This window comes from Oncorhynchus masou, unplaced genomic scaffold, assembly GCF_036934945.1.
Source record: "Oncorhynchus masou masou isolate Uvic2021 unplaced genomic scaffold, UVic_Omas_1.1 unplaced_scaffold_452, whole genome shotgun sequence".
NCBI lineage: Eukaryota > Metazoa > Chordata > Actinopteri > Salmoniformes > Salmonidae > Oncorhynchus > Oncorhynchus masou.
The window spans coordinates 210,078-233,024 of NW_027010914.1; positions in this window are offsets into that span (position 1 = coordinate 210,078).

Sequence of the window (22,947 nt, forward strand, 5' to 3'; positions counted from 1 at the left end):
TGTGCCCAGGAATGACAAGGTAGTCCGTCTAAATGACTATCGCCCCGTAGCACTCACGTCTGTAGCCATGAAATGCTTTGAAAGGCTGGTCATGCCTCACATCAACACCACTATCCCAGAAACAGTGGACCCACTCCAATTCACATACTGACCCGAACAGATCCACAGATAATGCAGTCTCTATTGCACTCCACACCGCCCCTTCTCCCACCAGGACAAAAGGAACACCTACGTGAGAATGCTATTGATTGATTACAGCTCAGCGGATTGATTACAGCTCAGCGTTCAACACTATAGTGCCCTCGAAGCTCATCACTACGCTAAGGACCCGGGGACTAAGCACCTCCCTCTGCAACCTGATCCTGGACTTCCTGACGGGTCGCCCCCAGGTGGTGAGGGTAGGCAACAACACGTCTGCCATGCTGATCCTCAACACGGGTCGCCCCCAGGTGGTGAGGGTAGGCAACAACACGTCTGCCACGTCGAGAACTTCAAGTGGGGCGGCAGTGTAGCCTAGTGGTTAGAGCATTTGACTAGTAACCGGAAGGTTGCAAGTTCAAATCCCTGAGCTGACAAGGTACAAAATCTGTCGTTCTGCCCCTGAACAGGCAGTTAATCCACTGTTCCCAGGCCGTCATTGAAAATAAGAATTTGTTCTTAACTGACTTGCCTGGTTAAATAAAGGTAAAAAAAAAAATTAAAAAAAAAAGTTCCTCTGAGTCCACATCACTAAGGAATCAACATGGTCCGTACACACCCATACAGTTGTGAGGAGGGCACGACAGCGCCTCGTCCCCTTCAGGCTGGGTCCTCAGATAAAAGTTCTACAGCTGCACCATTGAGAGCATCTTGACTGGCTGCATCACCGCTTGGCACCGCGACCGCAAGAAAACCGACCGCAAGAAAACCGACTGCAAGGCGCTACAGAAGATGGTGAATATGGTCCAGTAGCTCCATATTGTTTTGATACAATCCTGTTTAGTCTCCATATTGTTTTAATGAGCAGTTTGAGTGTTTATTGTGGATATATGGGTGACATCTGGGTGGAAGATCTAACCCATCTGGGTGGTAGGAGATCCTATAGTCCCTATAGCAGTAACCTCAAGGGGTGGGGGGATCCTGTAGGCCCTATAGTAGTAACCTCAAGAGGTGGGGGTGTCCTATAGGCCCTATAGTAGTAACCTCAAGGGGTGAGGTCATCCTATAGCAGTAACCTCAAGGGGTGAGGGGATCCTATAGGCCCTATAGTAGTAACCTCAAGGGGTGAGGTCATCCTATAGCAGTAACCTCAAGGGGTGAGGGGATCCTATAGGCACTATAGTAGTAACCTCAAGGGGTGAGGGGATCCTATAGGCCCTATAGCAGTAACCTCAAGGGGTGAGGGGATCCTATAGGCCCTATAGTAGTAACCTCAAGGGGTGAGGTCATCCTATAGGCCCTATAGCAGTAACCTCAAGGGGTGAGGGGATCCTATAGGCCCTATAGTAGTAACCTCAAGGGGTGAGGTCATCCTATAGGCCCTATAGCAGTAACCTCAAGGGGTGAGGGGATCCTATAGGCCCTATAGTAGTAACCTCAAGGGGTGAGGGGATCCTATAGGCCCTATAGTAGTAACCTCAAGGGGTGAGGTCATCCTATAGGCCCTATAGTAGTAACCTCAAGGGGTGAGGGGATCCTATAGGCCCTATAGTAGTAACCTCAAGGGGTGAGGGGATCCTATAGGCCCTATAGCAGTAACCTCAAGGGGTGAGGGGATCCTATAGGCCCTATAGCAGTAACCTCAAGGGGTGGGGTCATCCTATAGGCACTATAGCAGTAACCTCAAGGGGTGAGGGGGATCCTATAGGACCTATAGTAGTAACCTCAAGGGGTGAGGGGATCCTATAGCAGTAACCTCAAGGGGTGAGGTCATCCTATATGCCCTATAGTAGTAACCTCAAGGGGTGAGGTCATCCTATAGGCCCTATAGTAGTAACCTCAGGGGGTGGGGGGGATCCTATAGGCCCTATAGTAGTAACCTCAAGGGGTGAGGGGATCCTATAGGCCCTATAGCAGTAACCTCAAGTGGTGAGGTCATCCTATAGGCCCTATAGCAGTAACCTCAAGGGGTGAGGGGATCCTATAGGCCCTATAGCAGTAACCTCAAGGGGTGAGGTCATCCTATAGTCCCTATAGTAGTAACCTCAAGTGGTGAGGTCATCCTATAGGCCCTATAGCAGTAACCTCAAGGGGTGAGGGGATCCTATAGGCCCTATAGCAGTAACCTCAAGGGGTGAGGTCATCCTATAGTCCCTATAGCAGTAACCTCAAGGGGTGAGGTCATCCTATAGGCCCTATAGCAGTAACCTCAAGGGGTGAGGGGATCCTATAGGCCCTATAGTAGTAACCTCAAGGGGTGAGGTCATCCTATAGTCCCTATAGCAGTAACCTCAAGGGGTGAGGTCATCCTATAGGCCCTATAGCAGTAACCTCAAGGGGTGAGGGGATCCTATAGGCCCTATAGCAGTAACCTCAAGGGGTGAGGGGATCCTATAGGCCCTATAGCAGTAACCTCAAGGGGTGAGGGGATCCTATAGGCCCTATAGCAGTAACCTCAAGGGGTGAGGTCATCCTATAGTCCCTATAGTAGTAACCTCAAGGGGTGAGGGGATCCTATAGGCCCTATAGCAGTAACCTCAAGGGGTGAGGGGTTCCTATAGGCCCTATAGCAGTAACCTCAAGGGGTGAGGGGATCCTATAGGCCCTATAGCAGTAACCTCAAGGGGTGAGGGGATCCTATAGGCCCTATAGCAGTAACCTCAAGGGGTGAGGTCATCCTATAGGCCCTATAGCAGTAACCTCAAGGGGTGAGGGGATCCTATAGGCCCTATAGCAGTAACCTCAAGGGGTGAGGTCATCCTATAGTCCCTATAGTAGTAACCTCAAGGGGTGAGGGGATCCTATAGTCCCTATAGCAGTAACCTCAAGGGGTGAGGGGATCCTATAGGCCCTATAGCAGTAACCTCAAGGGGTGAGGTCATCCTATAGGCCCTATAGCAGTAACCTCAAGGGGTGAGGGGATCCTATAGGCCCTATAGCAGTAACCTCAAGGGGTGAGGTCATCCTATAGTCCCTATAGTAGTAACCTCAAGGGGTGAGGGGATCCTATAGGCCCTATAGCAGTAACCTCAAGGGGTGAGGGGTTCCTATAGGCCCTATAGCAGTAACCTCAAGGGGTGAGGGGTTCCTATAGGCCCTATAGCAGTAACCTCAAGGGGTGAGGTCATCCTATAGTCCCTATAGTAGTAACCTCAAGAGGTGAGGGGATCCTATAGGCCCTATAGCAGTAACCTCAAGGGGTGAGGTCATCCTATAGGCCCTATAGCAGTAACCTCAAGGGGTGAGGGGATCCTATAGGCCCTATAGTAGTAACCTCAAGGGGTGAGGGGATCCTATAGGCCCTATAGCAGTGACCTCAAGGGGTGAGGGGTTCCTATAGGCCCTATAGCAGTAACCTCAAGGGGTGAGGGGATCCTATAGGCCCTATAGTAGTAACCTCAAGGGGTGAGGGGATCCTATAGGCCCTATAGTAGTAACCTCAAGGGGTGAGGTCATCCTATAGGCCCTATAGTAGTAACCTCAAGGGGTGAGGTCATCCTATAGGCCCTATAGCAGTAACCAAGGGGTGGGGGGTTCCTATAGGCCCTATAGCAGTAACCTCAAGGGGTGAGGGGATCCTATAGGCCCTATAGCAGTAACCAAGGGGTGGGGTCATCCTATAGGCCCTATAGTAGTAACCTCAAGGGGTGGGGTCATCCTATAGGCCCTATAGTAGTAACCATGGGGTGGGGGTGGGGCCAAGAGTACTAATCTGGAGGAGGTGTTAGGAGCTGTTCACAGTAGGATGTCATCTGGTCCCAGGTGGAATAAAATGAGTTGGTTGACCCTCGAATTGTATTACTTTTTTCTAATTTTAGGAACAGCATCAGATCTTTGAGCCAAAGAGAGGCTAACGGATCGATTTCCAATCCGATAAAATCCTTCTGAGGGCCAACAGGAAGGCGAAGGTATCTAGCTGTCTATTGGTCAGAGAAGGATTGGTGTTCTGTACTCCAAATACAGCCATTTCTGCACTAGGGTGAAACTGTATATCAAATGCTTCAGAAAAGGCTTTTAAATATAATGGACCAATAATCTGCCAGACAGGGACTGGACCAGAACATGTGGATCAAGTCCACCAAGGAGCTTTTACACCTGTCACATCTACCATCAATATTTGGGTAGAATTTGGACAAGCTGGCCTTACTGAAAATGGATACGGTGAAGTACCTTAAATTGTATAAGATTGAGCCGGGCACAAGAGGAAATCCCATTTACCCAGAGTAAGGCACTATTCCAGACTTCATCAGAGGTCTCTCCACCAAGTTCCCTTTCGAACTTAGATTGGATTTTATTGAGTGACAGGTTTTCAAGGGATTATCTAAAAAAAATATGGGATATGAGTCCCTTTAGATGAAACAGTGTTTTCAAAAGGGCATCCAGACCCGATTCGGCTGATGGAATTGGAACGTGTGGTGGGCTTTGAGTGGGAATAAACTGACCCATATGGAAATAAATAAATAACCTTGAATGGGGTAGATTAAATTTGATAGCGAGATCTTCGAAATTGGCGAAGGTGCCATCAATATAAAGGTCATTAAACTTTGTGAGACCATTCCTCTGCCACAGCATGAAAGCTGAATCCTGTTTGGCTGGAAGGAAGAGGGGATTTATTAGATATAGGGCCTTGAATAGAGAAATCACAGAATTTTAAACGTGGACTGAATTGAGTCAACATTATTTACTACATTTGGATTGGATGTGTAGCGTGGACCAGAAAGATGGCGACTGGAAGTTTCTGACAAAGAGGAAGAGAAACAGGAAGTGGCTTTTGTTTGACACCAGTCAGTTTCCGGGGTGTGAAGCCAGTAAATACGATTTTGTATGTTCGCTGCCCAGTAATAATACATCATGTTAGGAAGGGCTAGTCCTCTGTGTGTCCCTCTCTGGAGGCTTTACGTATTCGCGGATTCCCACCGGTCCATAGAAAAGATAGAAGCTTATCCACTGAAGTAAAAAAAAAGACTTTGGTAAAAAAAAAGTGAGACATTGGAACAGAAATCTACATTAATCTGGATACAATTCACTTTACCAGCTTAATAAGTAAAAAGGAGAATAGTGTCATGGCTTTCGTTGTGGGAAGGAGGAGCGGGCCAAAATGCAGCGTGGTTGTTATTCATTTTATTATAATAAAGAAACTATACACGATAAACTAACAAAATAACAAACGTGCGAAAGGGCTGTTTTCGGGTTATCTGGTGCAAAACACAGAGACAGGAACAATCACCCACAAACACACAATGAAACCCAGGCTACCTAAATATGGTTCCCAATCAGAGACAATGACTAACACCTGCCTCTGATTGAGAACCATATCAGGCCAGACATAGAAATAGACAAACAAGACATCCAACATAGAATGCCCACTCAGATCACACCCTGACCAAACAAACATAGAAACATACAAAGTAAACTATGGTCAGGGTGTGACAAATACTCCATCTCTGAAAGTCCACTTTAAATTTGTTAATCAGGGGAATAAAGTTCTCATCCTGGAGGGAAGACAAGGTATGGGTGACACTGATCCCTAAATATTTAAAGCTGGACTTTGACATACGAAATGGAATGGTCTCCCGTGGAATTTGTAATGCTAATTCATTAATAGGAAAGCATGAACATTTCATAGCCCGAAAACACACCAAACCTACGCAGTACGTCCACTAAGTCAGGGACACACACTTTGGGGTCTGAGATACAGAAGTCATCTGTTTACAAGGAAACGTTGTGTTCCAGTCCCCATCTGTAGAGACCATGTATTGAGGGTGTGGCCTTTAGCTTAATAGAAAGGGGTTCTATCGCCAGGGCAAATAACAGAGGGGACATGGGACATCCCTGGCGTGTGGACCTTGATAATGGGAAATACTTTGAACTAAATTTGTTTGTAAGTACTGATGCCTTTGGTGATGGGTACAACAGTCGGACCCAGGAAATGAAGTTTGCACCAAAGCCACATTCTCCCAGCACAGTGAATAAATATTCCCATTCTTCCCTGTCAAATGCCTTCTCTGCATCTAGAGAGATAATTCAGGAACGTTTGAAGATGCCGGAGTGTGTATGATATTAAGCAGTTAGAACGTTAGAAAAGGAGTGACTTACAACCTCATGCTAATCACATTAGCTCAACGCTGTGCAGGAATCGTGTTGGAATCAGCCACATGGTGAGGGAATGCTGTGAGGGAATCGACCATATAGTGAGGGAATGCTGTGAGGGAATCAGGTCGGAATCAGCCACATGGTGAGGGAATGCTGTGCAGGAATCGACCATATAGTGAGGGAATGCTGTGAGGGAATCAGGTCGGAATCAGCCACATGGTGAGGGAATGCTGTGAGGGAATTGACCACATGGTGAGGGAATGCTGTGAGGGAATCGGCCCCATGGTGAGGGAAAGCTGTGAGGGAATCAGCCACATGGTGAGGGAATGCTGTGAGGGAATCAGCCACATGGTGAGGGAAAGCTGTGAGGGAATCAGCCACATGGTGAGGGAATGCTGTGAGAGAATCGGCCCCATGGTGAGGGAAAGCTGTGAGGGAATCAGCCACATGGTGAGGGAATGCTGTGAGGGAATCAGCCACATGGTGAGGGAATGCTGTGCAAGAATCAGGTCGGAATGGAGATAGCACCTTTTCCTTCTAAATGTGTACACCCCAACCCCCAACACACACTGCCTCTAGATAGCACCTTTTCCTTCTAAATGTGTACACCCCAACCCCCAACACACACTGCCTCTAGATAGCACCTTTTCCTTCTAAATGTGTACACCCCAACCCCCAACACACCCTGCCTCTAGATAGCACCTTTTCCTTCTAAATGTGTACACCCCAACCCCCAACACACACTGCCTCTAGATAGCACCCTTTCCTTCTAAATGTGTACACCCCAACCCCCAACACACTGCCTCTAGATAGCACCCTTTCCTTCTAAATGTGTACACCCCAACGCCCAACACACACTGCCTCTAGATAGCACCTTTTCCTTCTAAATGTGTACACCCCAACCCCCAACACACACTGCCTCTAGATAGCACCCTTTCCTTCTAAATGTGTACACCCCAACCCCCAACACACTGCCTCTAGATAGCACCTTTTCCTTCTAAATGTGTACACCCCAACCCCCAGCACACTGCCTCTAGATCGCACCTTTTCCTTCTAAATGTGTACACCCCAACCCCCAGCACACTGCCTCTAGATAGCACCTTTTCCTTCTAAATGTGTACACCCCAACCCCCAACACACTGCCTCTAGATAGCACCTTTTCCTTCTAAATGTGTACACCCCAACCCCCAACACACTGCCTCTAGATAGCACCTTTTCCTTCTAAATGTGTACACCCCAACCCCCAACACACTGCCTCTAGATAGCACCTTTTCCTTCTAAATGTGTACACCCCAACCCCCAACACACACTGCCTCTAGAGGAGACTGTCGGTTCTTCTTCTCTCTTTGAAACTCAACGTGGACTTCCTGGATGTCTGCTCCTCTCCTCCACACGGGGTTGACGCTGTGACTTTGCTCTCTGTTCACTCTGTTGTTTCCAGTGTTAACAGCTGCATAGATTCCATCTCTAAGAAGGATTAACCCTGCGCCCCAAATGGCACCCTATTCTCGTTATAGTGCACTACTTTTGACCTATGGGGCCTGATCAAACGTAGAGCACTATAACGGGAATAGGGTGCCATTTGGGAAAGCAGCCTACATTCTCCCTAGTTAGTCTATTGCCTGACTGAATTGTCTGTTCTTCTCAGTCTAATCCCTGTCAGAGAGATTCTCCTCTCCTCTCCTCTTCTCTCCTCTGCCTCTGTTGTTTCTCTCCTCTCCTCTCCTCTCTTCTGCCTCTGTTGTCTCTCTCTTCTCCTCTCCTCTCGTCTCCTCTCCTCTCCTCTGCCTCTGTTGTCTCTCTCCTCTCCTCTCCTCTCTTCTGCCTCTGTTGTCTCTCTCTTCTCCTCTCCTCTCCTCTGCCTCTGTTGTCCCTCTCCTCTCCTCTCCTCTCCTCTTGTTAAAGCTGTAGGATCAGTAATATTGTCCGTTGGCCGTGCTGCTCTGTAAACTCAGCTCCATGACATTGACTACCTCTATTTTCTGTGCCCCATGTCTTGCTTATAAAGAGCTCTGTAAACTCAGACAGTATAATAAGTGGTATTTGCTCTTTCTCTCTCACTCTGTGCGCGACTCTGTACACAAAGTCAGTGCCAGGTCCTGGTGTGTTTCAGTATGGCTATCTGTCCCTCTCTATTAGCAGGTCGAGCAGAGCAGAGGGGTGTCGTGAGGGCAGGAGGAGGAGTGAGGGGTGTCGTGAGGGCAGGAGGAGGAGTGAGGGTTGTCGTGAGGGCAGGAAGAGGAGCGAGGAGTGTCGTGAGTGCCCGAGGAGGTGTGAGGAGGGTCCTGAGGGCAGGAGGAGGAGTGAGGGGTGCCGTGAGGGCAGGAGGAGGAGTGAGGGGTGTCGTGAGGGCAGGAGGAGGAGTGTCCTGGGGGCAGGAGGAGGAGTGAGGAGTGTCCTGAGGGCAGGAGGAGGAGTGTCCTGAGGGCAGGAGGAGGAGTGAGGGGTGTCGTGAGGGCAGGAGGAGGAGTGTCCTGGGGGCAGGAGGAGGAGTGAGGAGTGTCCTGAGGGCAGGAGGAGTGAGGAGTGCCGTGAGGGCAGGAGGAGGAGTGAGGGGTGTCGTGAGGGCAGGAGGAGGAGTGTCCTGGGGGCAGGAGGAGGAGTGAGGGGTGTCGTGAGGGCAGGAGGAGGAGTGTCCTGGGGGCAGGAGGAGGAGTGAGGAGTGAGGAGTGTCCTGAGGGCAGGAGGAGTGAGGAGTGCCGTGAGGGCAGGAGGAGGAGTGAGGGGTGTTGTGAGGGCAGGAGGAGGAGTGTCCTGGGGGCAGGAGGAGGAGTGAGGAGTGTCCTGAGGGCAGGAGGAGGTGTGAGGAGTGTCCTGAGGGCAGGAGGAGGAGTGAGGAGTGTCCTGAGGGCAGGAGGAGGAGTGAGGGGTGTTGTGAGGGCAGGAGGAGGAGTGAGGAGTGTCCTGAGGGCAGGAGGAGGAGTGAGGGGTGTCGTGAGGGCAGGAGGAGGAGTGAGGGGTGTCGTGAGGGCAGGAGGAGGAGTGAGGGGTGTCCTGAGGGCAGGAGGAGTGAGGGGTGTCCTGAGGGCAGGAGGAGGTGTGAGGAGTGTCCTGAGGGCAGGAGGAGGAGTGTCCTGAGGGCAAGAGGAGGAGTGAGGGGTGTCCTGAGGGCAGGAGGAGTGAGGGGTGTCCTGAGGGCAGGAGGAGGTGTGAGGAGTGTCCTGAGGGCAGGAGGAGGAGTGAGGAGTGTCCTGAGGGCAGGAGGAGTGAGGAGGGTCCTGAGGGCAGGAGGAGGAGTGAGGGGTGTCCTGAGGGCAGGAGGAGGAGTGAGGAGTGTCCTGAGGGCAGGAGCAGGTGTGAGGAGTGTCCTGAGGGCAGGAGGAGGTGTGAGGAGTGTCCTGAGGGCAGGAGGAGGAGTGAGGAGTGTCCTGAGGGCAGGAGGAGGAGTGAGGAGTGTCCTGAGGGCAGGAGGAGGTGTGAGGAGGGTCCTGAGGGCAGGAGGAGGAGTGAGGAGTGTCGTGAGGGCAGGAGGAGGAGTGAGGGGTGTCGTGAGGGCAGGAGGAGGAGTGAGGAGTGTCCTGAGGGCAGGAGGAGGAGTGTCCTGAGGGCAGGAGGAGGTGTGAGGAGTGTCCTGAGGGCAGGAGGAGGTGTGAGGAGTGTCCTGAGGGCAGGAGGAGGAGTGAGGAGGGTCCTGAGGGCAGGAGGAGGAGTGAGGGGTGTCCTGAGGGCAGGAGGAGAAGGAGGGTCCTGAGGGCAGAAGGAGGAGTGAGGAGTGCCGTGAGGGCAGGAGGAGGAGTGAGGGGTGTCGTGAGGGCAGGAGGAGGAGTGAGGAGTGTCCTGAGGGCAGGAGGAGGAGTGTCTTGAGGGCAGGAGGAGTGTCCTGAGGGCAGGAGGAGGAGTGAGGAGTGTCCTGAGGGCAGGAGGAGGAGTGAGGAGTGTCCTGGGGGCAGGAGGAGGAGTGAGGAGTGTCCTGGGGGCAGGAGGAGGAGTGAGGAGTGTCCTAAGGGCAGGAGGAGGAGTGAGGGGTGTCCTGAGGGCAGGAGGAGTGTCCTGAGGGCAGGAGGAGGAGTGAGGAGTGTCCTGAGGGCAGGAGAAGGAGTGAGGGGTGTCCTGAGGACAGGAGGAGGAGTGAGGGGTGTCGTGAGGGCAGGAGGAGGTGTGAGGAGTGTCCTGAGGGCGGGAGGAGGAGTGAGGAGTGCCGTGAGGGCAGGAGGAGGAGTGAGGGGTGTCGTGAGGGCAGGAGGAGTGAGGAGTGCCGTGAGGGCAGGAGGAGGAGTGAGGGGTGTCGTGAGGGCAGGAGGAGGAGTGAGGGGTGTCCTGAGGGCAGGAGGAGGAGTGAGGAGTGTCCTGAGGGCAGGAGGAGGAGGAGAGGAGTGCCGTGAGGGCAGGAGGAGGAGTGAGGGGTGTCGTGAGGGCAGGAGGAGGAGTGAGGGGTGTCGTGAGGGCAGGAAGAGGAGCGAGGAGTGTCGTGAGTGCCCGAGGAGGTGTGAGGAGTGTCCTGAGGGCAGGAGGAGGAGTGAGGAGTGTCCTGAGGGCAGGAGGAGGAGTGAGGAGGGTCCTGAGGGCAGGAGGAGTGAGGAGTGCCGTGAGGGCAGGAGGAGGAGTGAGGGGTGTTGTGAGGGCAGGAGGAGTGAGGAGTGCCGTGAGGGCAGGAGGAGGAGTGAGGGGTGTCGTGAGGGCAGGAGGAGGAGTGAGGGGTGTCCTGAGGGCAGGAGGAGTGTCCTGAGGGCAGGAGGAGGAGTGTCCTGAGGGCAGGAGGAGGTGTGAGGAGTGTCCTGAGGGCAGGAGGAGGAGTGAGGGGTGTCCTGAGGGCAGGAGGAGGAGTGAGGGGTGTCCTGAGGGCAGGAGGAGGTGTGAGGAGTGTCCTGAGGGCGGGAGGAGGAGTGAGGGAGTGCCGTGAGGGCAGGAGGAGGAGTGAGGGGTGTCGTGAGGGCAGGAGGAGTGAGGAGTGCCGTGAGGGCAGGAGGAGGAGTGAGGGGTGTCGTGAGGGCAGGAGGAGGAGTGAGGGGGTGTCCTGAGGGCAGGAGGAGGAGTGAGGAGGGTCCTGAGGGCAGGAGGAGGAGTGAGGAGTGCCGTGAGGGCAGGAGGAGGAGTGAGGGGTGTCGTGAGGGCAGGAGGAGGAGTGAGGGGTGTCGTGAGGGCAGGAAGAGGAGCGAGGAGTGTCGTGAGTGCCCGAGGAGGTGTGAGGAGTGTCCTGAGGGCAGGAGGAGGAGTGAGGAGTGTCCTGAGGGCAGGAGGAGGAGTGAGGAGGGTCCTGAGGGCAGGAGGAGGAGTGAGGGGTGTTGTGAGGGCAGGAGGAGGAGTGAGGGGTGTTGTGAGGGCAGGAGGAGGAGTGAGGGGTGTCCTGAGGGCAGGAGGAGGAGTGAGGGGTGTCGTGAGGGCAGGAGGAGGAGTGAGGGGTGTCCTGAGGGCAGGAGGAGGAGTGAGGAGTGTCCTGGGGGCAGGAGGGGGAGTGAGGAGTGTCCTGGGGGCAGGAGGAGGAGTGAGGAGTGTCCTAAGGGCAGGAGGAGGAGTGAGGGGTGTCCTGAGGGCAGGAGGAGTGTCCTGAGGGCAGGAGGAGGAGTGAGGAGTGTCCTGAGGGCAGGAGAAGGAGTGAGGGGTGTCCTGAGGGCAGGAGGAGGAGTGAGGGGTGTCCTGAGGGCAGGAGGAGGTGTGAGGAGTGTCCTGAGGGCAGGAGGAGGAGTGAGGAGTGTCCTGAGGGCAGGAGGAGGAGTGAGGAGTGCCGTGAGGGCAGGAGGAGGAGTGAGGGGTGTCGTGAGGGCAGGAGGAGGAGTGAGGGGTGTCGTGAGGGCAGGAAGAGGAGCGAGGAGTGTCGTGAGTGCCCGAGGAGGTGTGAGGAGTGTCCTGAGGGCAGGAGGAGGAGTGAGGAGTGTCCTGAGGGCAGGAGGAGGAGTGAGGAGGGTCCTGAGGGCAGGAGGAGTGAGGAGTGCCGTGAGGGCAGGAGGAGGAGTGAGGGGTGTTGTGAGGGCAGGAGGAGTGAGGAGTGCCGTGAGGGCAGGAGGAGGAGTGAGGGGTGTCGTGAGGGCAGGAGGAGGAGTGAGGGGTGTCCTGAGGGCAGGAGGAGGAGTGAGGAGTGTCCTGAGGGCAGGAGGAGGAGTGAGGAGTGCCGTGAGGGCAGGAGGAGGAGTGAGGGGTGTCGTGAGGGCAGGAGGAGGAGTGAGGGGGGTGTCGTGAGGGCAGGAAGAGGAGCGAGGAGTGTCGTGAGTGCCCGAGGAGGTGTGAGGAGTGTCCTGAGGGCAGGAGGAGGAGTGAGGAGTGTCCTGAGGGCAGGAGGAGGAGGAGGAGGGTCCTGAGGGCAGGAGGAGTGAGGAGTGCCGTGAGGGCAGGAGGAGGAGTGAGGGGTGTTGTGAGGGCAGGAGGAGTGAGGAGTGCCGTGAGGGCAGGAGGAGAGGAGTGAGGGGTGTCGTGAGGGCAGGAGGAGGAGTGAGGGGTGTCCTGAGGGCAGGAGGAGTGTCCTGAGGGCAGGAGGAGGAGTGTCCTGAGGGCAGGAGGAGGTGTGAGGAGTGTCCTGAGGGCAGGAGGAGGAGTGAGGGGTGTCCTGAGGGCAGGAGGAGGAGTGAGGGGTGTCCTGAGGGCAGGAGGAGGTGTGAGGAGTGTCCTGAGGGCGGGAGGAGGAGTGAGGAGTGCCGTGAGGGCAGGAGGAGGAGTGAGGGGTGTCGTGAGGGCAGGAGGAGTGAGGAGTGCCGTGAGGGCAGGAGGAGGAGTGAGGGGTGTCGTGAGGGCAGGAGGAGGAGTGAGGGGTGTCCTGAGGGCAGGAGGAGGAGTGAGGAGGGTCCTGAGGGCAGGAGGAGGAGTGAGGAGTGCCGTGAGGGCAGGAGGAGGAGTGAGGGGTGTCGTGAGGGCAGGAGGAGGAGTGAGGGGGTGTCGTGAGGGCAGGAAGAGGAGCGAGGAGTGTCGTGAGTGCCCGAGGAGGTGTGAGGAGTGTCCTGAGGGCAGGAGGAGGAGTGAGGAGTGTCCTGAGGGCAGGAGGAGGAGTGAGGAGGGTCCTGAGGGCAGGAGGAGGAGTGAGGGGGTGTTGTGAGGGCAGGAGGAGGAGTGAGGGGTGTTGTGAGGGCAGGAGGAGGAGTGAGGGGTGTCGTGAGGGCAGGAGGAGGAGTGAGGGGTGTCGTGAGGGCAGGAGGAGGAGTGAGGGGTGTCCTGAGGGCAGGAGGAGGAGTGAGGAGTGTCCTGGGGGCAGGAGGAGGAGTGAGGGAGTGTCCTGGGGGCAGGAGGAGGAGTGAGGAGTGTCCTAAGGGCAGGAGGAGGAGTGAGGGGTGTCCTGAGGGCAGGAGGAGTGTCCTGAGGGCAGGAGGAGGAGTGAGGAGTGTCCTGAGGGCAGGAGAAGGAGTGAGGGGTGTCCTGAGGGCAGGAGGAGGAGTGAGGGGTGTCCTGAGGGCAGGAGGAGGTGTGAGGAGTGTCCTGAGGGCGGGAGGAGGAGTGAGGAGTGTCCTGGGGGCAGGAGGAGGAGTGAGGAGTGTCCTGGGGGCAGGAGGAGGAGTGAGGAGTGTCCTAAGGGCAGGAGGAGGAGTGAGGGGTGTCCTGAGGGCAGGAGGAGTGTCCTGAGGGCAGGAGGAGGAGTGAGGAGTGTCCTGAGGGCAGGAGAAGGAGTGAGGGGTGTCCTGAGGGCAGGAGGAGGAGTGAGGGGTGTCCTGAGGGCAGGAGGAGGTGTGAGGAGTGTCCTGAGGGCGGGAGGAGGAGTGAGGAGTGCCGTGAGGGCAGGAGGAGGAGTGAGGGGTGTCGTGAGGGCAGGAGGAGGAGGAGTGCCGTGAGGGCAGGAGGAGGAGTGAGGGGTGTCGTGAGGGCAGGAGGAGGAGTGAGGGGTGTCCTGAGGGCAGGAGGAGGAGTGAGGAGTGTCCTGAGGGCAGGAGGAGGAGTGAGGAGTGCCGTGAGGGCAGGAGGAGGAGTGAGGGGTGTCGTGAGGGCAGGAGGAGGAGTGAGGGGTGTCGTGAGGGCAGGAAGAGGAGCGAGGAGTGTCGTGAGTGCCCGAGGAGGTGTGAGGAGTGTCCTGAGGGCAGGAGGAGGAGTGAGGAGTGTCCTGAGGGCAGGAGGAGGAGTGAGGAGGGTCCTGAGGGCAGGAGGAGTGAGGAGTGCCGTGAGGGCAGGAGGAGGAGTGAGGGGTGTTGTGAGGGCAGGAGGAGTGAGGAGTGCCGTGAGGGCAGGAGGAGGAGTGAGGGGTGTCGTGAGGGCAGGAGGAGGAGTGAGGGGTGTCCTGAGGGCAGGAGGAGTGTCCTGAGGGCAGGAGGAGGAGTGTCCTGAGGGCAGGAGGAGGTGTGAGGAGTGTCCTGAGGGCAGGAGGAGGAGTGAGGGGTGTCCTGAGGGCAGGAGGAGGAGTGAGGGGTGTCCTGAGGGCAGGAGGAGGTGTGAGGAGTGTCCTGAGGGGCGGGAGGAGGAGTGAGGAGTGCCGTGAGGGCAGGAGGAGGAGTGAGGGGTGTCGTGAGGGCAGGAGGAGTGAGGAGTGCCGTGAGGGCAGGAGGAGGAGTGAGGGGTGTCGTGAGGGCAGGAGGAGGAGTGAGGGGTGTCCTGAGGGCAGGAGGAGGAGTGAGGAGGGTCCTGAGGGCAGGAGGAGGAGTGAGGAGTGCCGTGAGGGCAGGAGGAGGAGTGAGGGGTGTCGTGAGGGCAGGAGGAGGAGTGAGGGGTGTCGTGAGGGCAGGAAGAGGAGCGAGGAGTGTCGTGAGTGCCCGAGGAGGTGTGAGGAGTGTCCTGAGGGCAGGAGGAGGAGTGAGGAGTGTCCTGAGGGCAGGAGGAGGAGTGAGGAGGGTCCTGAGGGCAGGAGGAGGAGTGAGGGGTGTTGTGAGGGCAGGAGGAGGAGTGAGGGGTGTTGTGAGGGCAGGAGGAGGAGTGAGGGGTGTCGTGAGGGCAGGAGGAGGAGTGAGGAGTGTCGTGAGGGCAGGAGGAGGAGTGAGGGGTGTCCTGAGGGCAGGAGGAGGAGTGAGGGGTGTCGTGAGGGCAGGAGGAGGAGTGAGGGGTGTCGTGAGGGCAGGAGGAGGAGTGAGGGGTGTCGTGTGGGCAGGAGGAGGAGTGAGGGGTGTCGTGAGGGCAGGAGGAGGAGTGAGGGGTGTCCTGAGGGCAGGAGGAGTGAGGAGTGTCCTGAGGGCGGGAGGAGGAGTGAGGAGTGCCGTGAGGGCAGGAGGAGGAGTGAGGGGTGTCGTGAGGGCAGGAGGAGGAGTGAGGGGTGTTGTGAGGGCAGGAGGAGGAGTGAGGGGGGTGTTGTGAGGGCAGGAGGAGTGAGGAGTGCCGTGAGGGCAGGAGGAGGAGTGAGGGGTGTCGTGAGGGCAGGAGGAGGAGTGAGGGGTGTTGTGAGGGCAGGAGGAGTGAGGAGTGCCGTGAGGGCAGGAGGAGGAGTGAGGGGTGTCGTGAGGGCAGGAGGAGGAGTGAGGGGTGTTGTGAGGGCAGGAGGAGAAGGAGTGTACAGAGGGCAGGAGGAGGAGTGAGGAGTGTCCTGAGGGCAGGAGGAGGAGTGAGGAGGGTCCTGAGGGCAGGAGGAGGAGTGAGGGGTGTCCTGAGGGCAGGAGGAGAAGGAGTGTACAGAGGGCAGGAGGAGGAGTGAGGAGTGTCCTGAGGGCAGGAGGAGAAGGAGTGTCCTGAGGGCAGAAGGAGGAGTGAGGAGTGCCGTGAGGGCAGGAGGAGGAGTGAGGGGTGTCGTGAGGGCAGGAGGAGGAGTGAGGAGTGTCCTGAGGGCAGGAGGAGGAGTGTCTTGAGGGCAGGAGGAGTGTCCTGAGGGCAGGAGGAGGAGTGAGGAGTGTCCTGAGGGCAGGAGGAGGAGTGAGGAGTGTCCTGGGGGCAGGAGGAGGAGTGAGGAGTGTCCTTGGGGCAGGAGGAGGAGTGAGGAGTGTCCTAAGGGCAGGAGGAGGAGTGAGGGGTGTCCTGAGGGCAGGAGGAGGAGTGTCCTGAGGGCAGGAGGAGGAGTGTCCTGAGGGCAGGAGGAGGTGTGAGGAGTGTCCTGAGGGCAGGAGAAGGAGTGAGGGGTGTCCTGAGGGCAGGAGGAGGAGTGAGGGGTGTCCTGAGGGCAGGAGGAGGTGTGAGGAGTGTCCTGAGGGGGAGGAGGAGGAGTGAGGAGTGCCGTGAGGGCAGGAGGAGGAGTGAGGGGTGTCGTGAGGGCAGGAGGAGTGAGGAGTGCCGTGAGGGCAGGAGGAGGAGTGAGGGGTGTCGTGAGGGCAGGAGGGGGAGTGAGGGGTGTCCTGAGGGCAGGAGGAGGAGTGAGGAGTGTCCTGAGGGCAGGAGGAGGAGTGAGGAGTGCCGTGAGGGCAGGAGGAGGAGTGAGGGGTGTCGTGAGGGCAGGAGGAGGAGTGAGGGGTGTCGTGAGGGCAGGAAGAGGAGCGAGGAGTGTCGTGAGTGCCCGAGGAGGTGTGAGGAGTGTCCTGAGGGCAGGAGGAGGAGTGAGGAGTGTCCTGAGGGCAGGAGGAGGAGTGAGGAGGGTCCTGAGGGCAGGAGGAGTGAGGAGTGCCGTGAGGGCAGGAGGAGGAGTGAGGGGTGTAGTGAGGGCAGGAGGAGTGAGGAGTGCCGTGAGGGCAGGAGGAGGAGTGAGGGGTGTCGTGAGGGCAGGAGGAGGAGTGAGGGGTGTCCTGAGGGCAGGAGGAGTGTCCTGAGGGCAGGAGGAGGAGTGTCCTGAGGGCAAGAGGAGGTGTGAGGAGTGTCCTGAGGGCAGGAGGAGGAGTGAGGGGTGTCCTGAGGGCAGGAGGAGGAGTGAGGGGTGTCCTGAGGGCAGGAGGAGGTGTGAGGAGTGTCCTGAGGGCGGGAGGAGGAGTGAGGAGTGCCGTGAGGGCAGGAGGAGGAGTGAGGGGTGTCGTGAGGGCAGGAGGAGTGAGGAGTGCCGTGAGGGCAGGAGGAGGAGTGAGGGGTGTCGTGAGGGCAGGAGGAGGAGTGAGGGGTGTCCTGAGGGCAGGAGGAGGAGTGAGGGAGGGTCCTGAGGGCAGGAGGAGGAGTGAGGAGTGCTGTGAGGGCAGGAGGAGGAGTGAGGGGTGTCGTGAGGGGGCAGGAGGAGGAGTGAGGGGTGTCGTGAGGGCAGGAAGAGGAGCGAGGAGTGTCGTGAGTGCCCGAGGAGGTGTGAGGAGTGTCCTGAGGGCAGGAGGAGGAGTGAGGAGTGTCCTGAGGGCAGGAGGAGGAGTGAGGAGGGTCCTGAGGGCAGGAGGAGTGAGGAGTGCCGTGAGGGCAGGAGGAGGAGTGAGGGGTGTTGTGAGGGCAGGAGGAGTGAGGAGTGCCGTGAGGGCAGGAGGAGGAGTGAGGGGTGTCGTGAGGGCAGGAGGAGGAGTGAGGGGTGTCGTGAGGGCAGGAGGAGGAGTGAGGGGTGTCCTGAGGGCAGGAGGAGGAGTGAGGGGTGTCGTGAGGGCAGGAGGAGGAGTGAGGGGTGTCGTGAGGGCAGGAGGAGGAGTGAGGGGGGTGTTGTGAGGGCAGGAGGAGGAGTGAGGGGTGTTTTGAGGGCAGGAGGAGTGAGGAGTGCCGTGAGGGCAGGAGGAGGAGTGAGGGGTGTCGTGAGGGCAGGAGGAGGAGTGAGGGGTGCCGTGAGGGCAGGAGGAGTAGTGAGGGGTGCCGTGAGGGCAGGAGGAGTAGTGAGGGGTGTCGTGAGGGCAGGAGGAGGAGTGAGGGGTGCCGTGAGGGCAGGAGGAGTAGTGAGGGGTGTTGTGAGGGCAGGAGGAGGAGTGAGGGGTGTCGTGAGGGCAGGAGGAGGAGTGAGGGGTGTCGTGAGGGCAGGAGGAGGAGTGAGGGGTGCCGTGAGGGCAGGAGGAGTAGTGAGGGGTGTTGTGAGGGCAGGAGGAGTGAGGAGTGCCGTGTGGGCAGGAGGAGGAGTGAGGGGTGTCGTGAGGGCAGGAGGAGGAGTGAGGGGTGTCCTGAGGGCAGGAGGAGTGAGGAGTGCCGTGAGGGCAGGAGGAGGAGTGAGGGGTGTCGTGAGGGCAGGAGGAGGAGTGAGGGGTGTCGTGAGGGCAGGAGGAGGAGTGAGGGGTGTCCTGAGGGCAGGAGGAGTGAGGAGTGTCCTGAGGGCGGGAGGAGGAGTGAGGAGTGCCGTGAGGGCAGGAGGAGGAGTGAGGGGTGTCGTGAGGGCAGGAGGAGTGAGGAGTGCCGTGAGGGCAGGAGGAGGAGTGAGGGGTGTCGTGAGGGCAGGAGGAGGAGTGAGGGGTGTCGTGAGGGCAGGAGGAGGAGTGAGGGGTGTCCTGAGGGCAGGAGGAGTGAGGAGTGTCCTGAGGGCGGGAGGAGGAGTGAGGAGTGCCGTGAGGGCAGGAGGAGGAGTGAGGGGTGTCGTGAGGGCAGGAGGAGGAGTGAGGGGTGTTGTGAGGGCAGGAGGAGGAGTGAGGGGTGTTGTGAGGGCAGGAGGAGGAGGAGTGCCGTGAGGGCAGGAGGAGGAGTGAGGGGTGTCGTGAGGGCAGGAGGAGGAGTGAGGGGTGTTGTGAGGGCAGGAGGAGTGAGGAGTGCCGTGAGGGCAGGAGGAGGAGTGAGGGGTGTCGTGAGGGCAGGAGGAGGAGTGAGGGGTGTTGTGAGGGCAGGAGGAGGAGTGAGGGGTGTCCTGAGGGCAGGAGGAGGAGTGAGGGGTGTCGTGAGGGCAGGAGGAGGAGTGAGGGGTGTCGTGAGGGCAGGAGGAGGAGTGAGGGGTGTCGTGAGGGCAGGAGGAGGAGTGAGGGAGTGTCCTGAGGGCAGGAGGAGGAGTGAGGAGGGTCCTGAGGGCAGGAGGAGGAGTGAGGGGTGTCGTGAGGGCAGGAGGAGGAGTGAGGGGTGTCGTGAGGGCAGGAGGAGGAGTGAGGGGTGTCCTGAGGGCAGGAGGAGGAGTGAGGGGTGTCGTGAGGGCAGGAGGAGGAGTGAGGGGTGTCGTGAGGGCAGGAGGAGGAGTGAGGGGGTGTTGTGAGGGCAGGAGGAGGAGTGAGGGGTGTTGTGAGGGCAGGAGGAGTGAGGAGTGCCGTGAGGGCAGGAGGAGGAGTGAGGGGTGTCGTGAGGGCAGGAGGAGGAGTGAGGGGTGTTGTGAGGGCAGGAGGAGTGAGGAGTGCCGTGAGGGCAGGAGGAGGAGTGAGGGGTGTCGTGAGGGCAGGAGGAGGAGTGAGGGGTGCCGTGAGGGCAGGAGGAGTAGTGAGGGGTGTTGTGAGGGCAGGAGGAGTGAGGAGTGCCATGTGGGCAGGAGGAGGAGTGAGGGGTGTCGTGAGGGCAGGAGGAGGAGTGAGGGGTGTCCTGAGGGCAGGAGGAGTGAGGAGTGCCGTGAGGGCAGGAGGAGGAGTGAGGGGTGTCGTGAGGGCAGGAGGAGGAGTGAGGGGTGTCGTGAGGGCAGGAGGAGGAGTGAGGGGTGTCCTGAGGGCAGGAGGAGTGAGGAGTGTCCTGAGGGCTGGAGGAGGAGTGAGGAGTGCCGTGAGGGCAGGAGGAGGAGTGAGGGGTGTCGTGAGGGCAGGAGGAGGAGTGAGGAGTGTCCTGAGGGCAGGAGGAGGAGTGAGGAGTGTCCTGAGGGCAAGAGGAGGAGTGAGGAGTGTCCTGCGGGCAGGAGGAGGTGTGAGGAGGGTCCTGAGGGCAGGAGGAGGAGTGAGGAGGCTGTCCTGTCAGGCTGTCCTCTGGCATCTCTCTCCTCTGAGGGATACAACCTTACCCTGTCAGGCTGTCCTCTGGCATCTCTCTCCTCTGAGGGATACAACCTTACACTGTCAGGCTGCCCTCTGGCGTCTCTCTCCTCTGAGGGATACAACCTTACACTGTCAGGCTGTCCTCTGGCGTCTCTCTCCTCTGAGGGATACAACCTTACACTGTCAGGCTGTCCTCTGGCATCTCTCTCCTCTGAGGGATACAAACTTACACTGTCAGGCTGCCCTCTGGCATCTCTCTCCTCTGAGGGATACAAACTTACACTGTCAGGTTGCCCTCTCGTGTCTCTCTCCTCTGAGGGATACAACCTTACACTGTCAGGCTGTCCTCTGGCGTCTCTCTCCTCTGAGGGATACAACCTTACACTGTCAGGCTGATCCTCTGGTGTCTCTCTCCTCTGAGGGATACAACCTTACACTGTCAGGCTGTCCTCTGGCATCTCTCTCCTCTGAGGGATACAACCTTACCCTGTCAGGCTGTCCTCTGGCATCTCTCTCCTCTGAGGGATACAACCTTACCCTGGATGCCACTCATACAGTAGCCGGCCCACCTGACAACCAAGCTTGTGATGAGGTTAGTTCCTATCAGAGAGAGAGGAGAACAACACTGTAGAGTCCTGAGGGGGTTTGTTCCTATCAGAGAGAGAGGAGAACAACACTGTAGAGTCCTGAGGGGGTTTGTTCCTATCAGAGAGAGAGGAGAACAACACTGTAGAGTCCTGATGGGGTTTGTTCCTATCAGAGAGAGAGGAGAACAACACTGTAGAATCCGAGGGGGTTTGTTCCTATCAGAGAGAGAGGAGAACAACACTGTAGAGTCCTGAGGGGGTTTGTTCCTATCAGAGAGAGAGGAGAACAACACTGTAGAGTCCTGAGGGGGTTTGTTCCTATCAGAGAGAGAGGAGAACAACACTGTAGAGTCCTGAGGAGGTTTGTTCCTATCAGAGAGAGAGGAGAACAACACTGTAGAGTCCTGAGGTGGTTTGTTCCTATCAGAGAGAGAGGAGAACAACACTGTAGAGTCCTGAGGGGGTTTGTTCCTATCAGAGAGAGAGGAGAACAACACTGTAGAGTCCTGAGGGGTTTGTTCCTATCAGAGAGAGAGGAGAACAACACTGTAGAGTCCTGAGGGGGTTTGTTCCTATCAGAGAGAGAGGAGAACAACACTGTAGAGTCCTGAGGGGGTTTGTTCCTATCAGAGAGAGAGGAGAACAACACTGTAGAGTCCTGAGGAGGTTTGTTCCTATCAGAGAGAGAGAGAACAACACTGTAGAGTCCTGAGGGGGTTTGTTCCTATCAGAGAGAGAGGAGAACAACACTGTAGAGTCCTGAGGGGTTTGTTCCTATCAGAGAGAGAGGAGAACAACACTGTAGAGTCCTGAGGGGGTTTGTTCCTATCGGAGAGAGAGGAGAACAACACTGTAGAGTCCTGAGGGGGTTTGTTCCTATCAGAGAGAGAGGAGAACAACACTGTAGAGTCCTGAGGGGGTTTGTTCCTATCAGAGAGAGAGGAGAACAACACTGTAGAGTCCTGAGGGGGTTTGTTCCTATCAGAGAGAGAGGAGAACAACACTGTAGAGTCCTGATGAGGTTTGTTCCTATCAGAGAGAGAGGAGAACAACACTGTAGAGTCCAGATGAGGTTTGTTCCTATCAGAGAGAGAGGAGAACAACACTGTAGAGTCCTGATGAGGTTTGTTCCTATCAGAGAGAGAGGAGAACAACACTGTAGAGTCCTGAGGGGGTTTGTTCCTATCAGAGAGAGAGGAGAACAACACTGTAGAGTCCTGAGGGGGTTTGTTCCTATCGGAGAGAGAGGAGAACAACACTGTAGAGTCCTGAGGGGGTTTGTTCCTATCAGAGAGAGAGGAGAACAACACTGTAGAGTCCTGAGGGGTTTGTTCCTATCAGAGAGAGAGGAGAACAACACTGTAGAGTCCTGAGGGGGTTTGTTCCTATCAGAGAGAGAGGAGAACAACACTGTAGAGTCCTGGTGAGGTTTGTTCCTATCAGAGAGAGAGGAGAACAACACTGTAGAGTCCTGAGGAGGTTTGTTCCTATCAGAGAGAGAGGAGAACAACACTGTAGAGTCCTGATGATGTTTGTTCCTATCAGAGAGAGAGGAGAACAACACTGTAGAGTCCTGAGGGGGTTTGTTCCTATCAGAGAGAGAGGAGAACAACACTGTAGAGTCCTGAGGGGGTTTGTTCCTATCAGAGAGAGAGGAGAACAACACTGTAGAGTCTTGATGATGTTTGTTCCTATCAGAGAGAGAGGAGAACAACACTGTAGAGTCCTGAGGAGGTTTGTTCCTATCAGAGAGAGAGGAACAACACTGTAGAGTCCTGAGGGGTTTGTTCCTATCAGAGAGAGAGGAGAACAACACTCAGAGAGAGAGGAGAACAACACTGTAGAGTCCTGAGGGGGTTTGTTCCTATCAGAGAGAGAGGAGAACAACACTGTAGAGTCCTGAGGGGGTTTGTTCCTATCAGAGAGAGAGGAGAACAACACTGTAGAATCCTGAAGAGGTTTGTTCCTATCAGAGAGAGAGGAGAACAACACTGTAGAGTCCTGATGAGTGTTCCTATCAGAGAGAGAGGAGAACAACACTGTAGAGTCCTGAGGGGGTTTGTTCCTATCAGAGAGAGAGGAGAACAACACTGTAGAGTCCTGATGAGGTTTGTTCCTATCAGAGAGAGAGGAGAACAACACTGTAGAGTCCTGAGGGGGTTTGTTCCTATCAGAGAGAGAGGAGAACAACACTGTAGAGTCCTGATGAGGTTTGTTCCTATCAGAGAGGAGAACAACACTGTAGAGTCCTGAGGAGGTTTGTTCCTATCAGAGAGAGAGGAGAACAACACTGTAGAGTCCTGATGAGGTTTGTTCCTATCAGAGAGAGAGGAGAACAACACTGTAGAGTCCTGAGGGGGTTTGTTCCTATCAGAGAGAGAGGAGAACAACACTGTAGAGTCCTGAGGGGTTTGTTCCTATCAGAGAGAGAGGAGAACAACACTGTAGAGTCCTGAGGGGGTTTGTTCCTATCAGAGAGAGAGGAGAACAACACTGTAGAGTCCTGAGGAGGTTTGTTCCTATCAGAGAGAGAGGAGAACAACACTGTAGAGTCCTGATGAGGTTTGTTCCTATCAGAGAGAGAGGAGAACAACACTGTAGAGTCCTGAGGGGGTTTGTTCCTATCAGAGAGAGAGGAGAACAACACTGTAGAGTCCTGAGGGGGTTTGTTCCTATCAGAG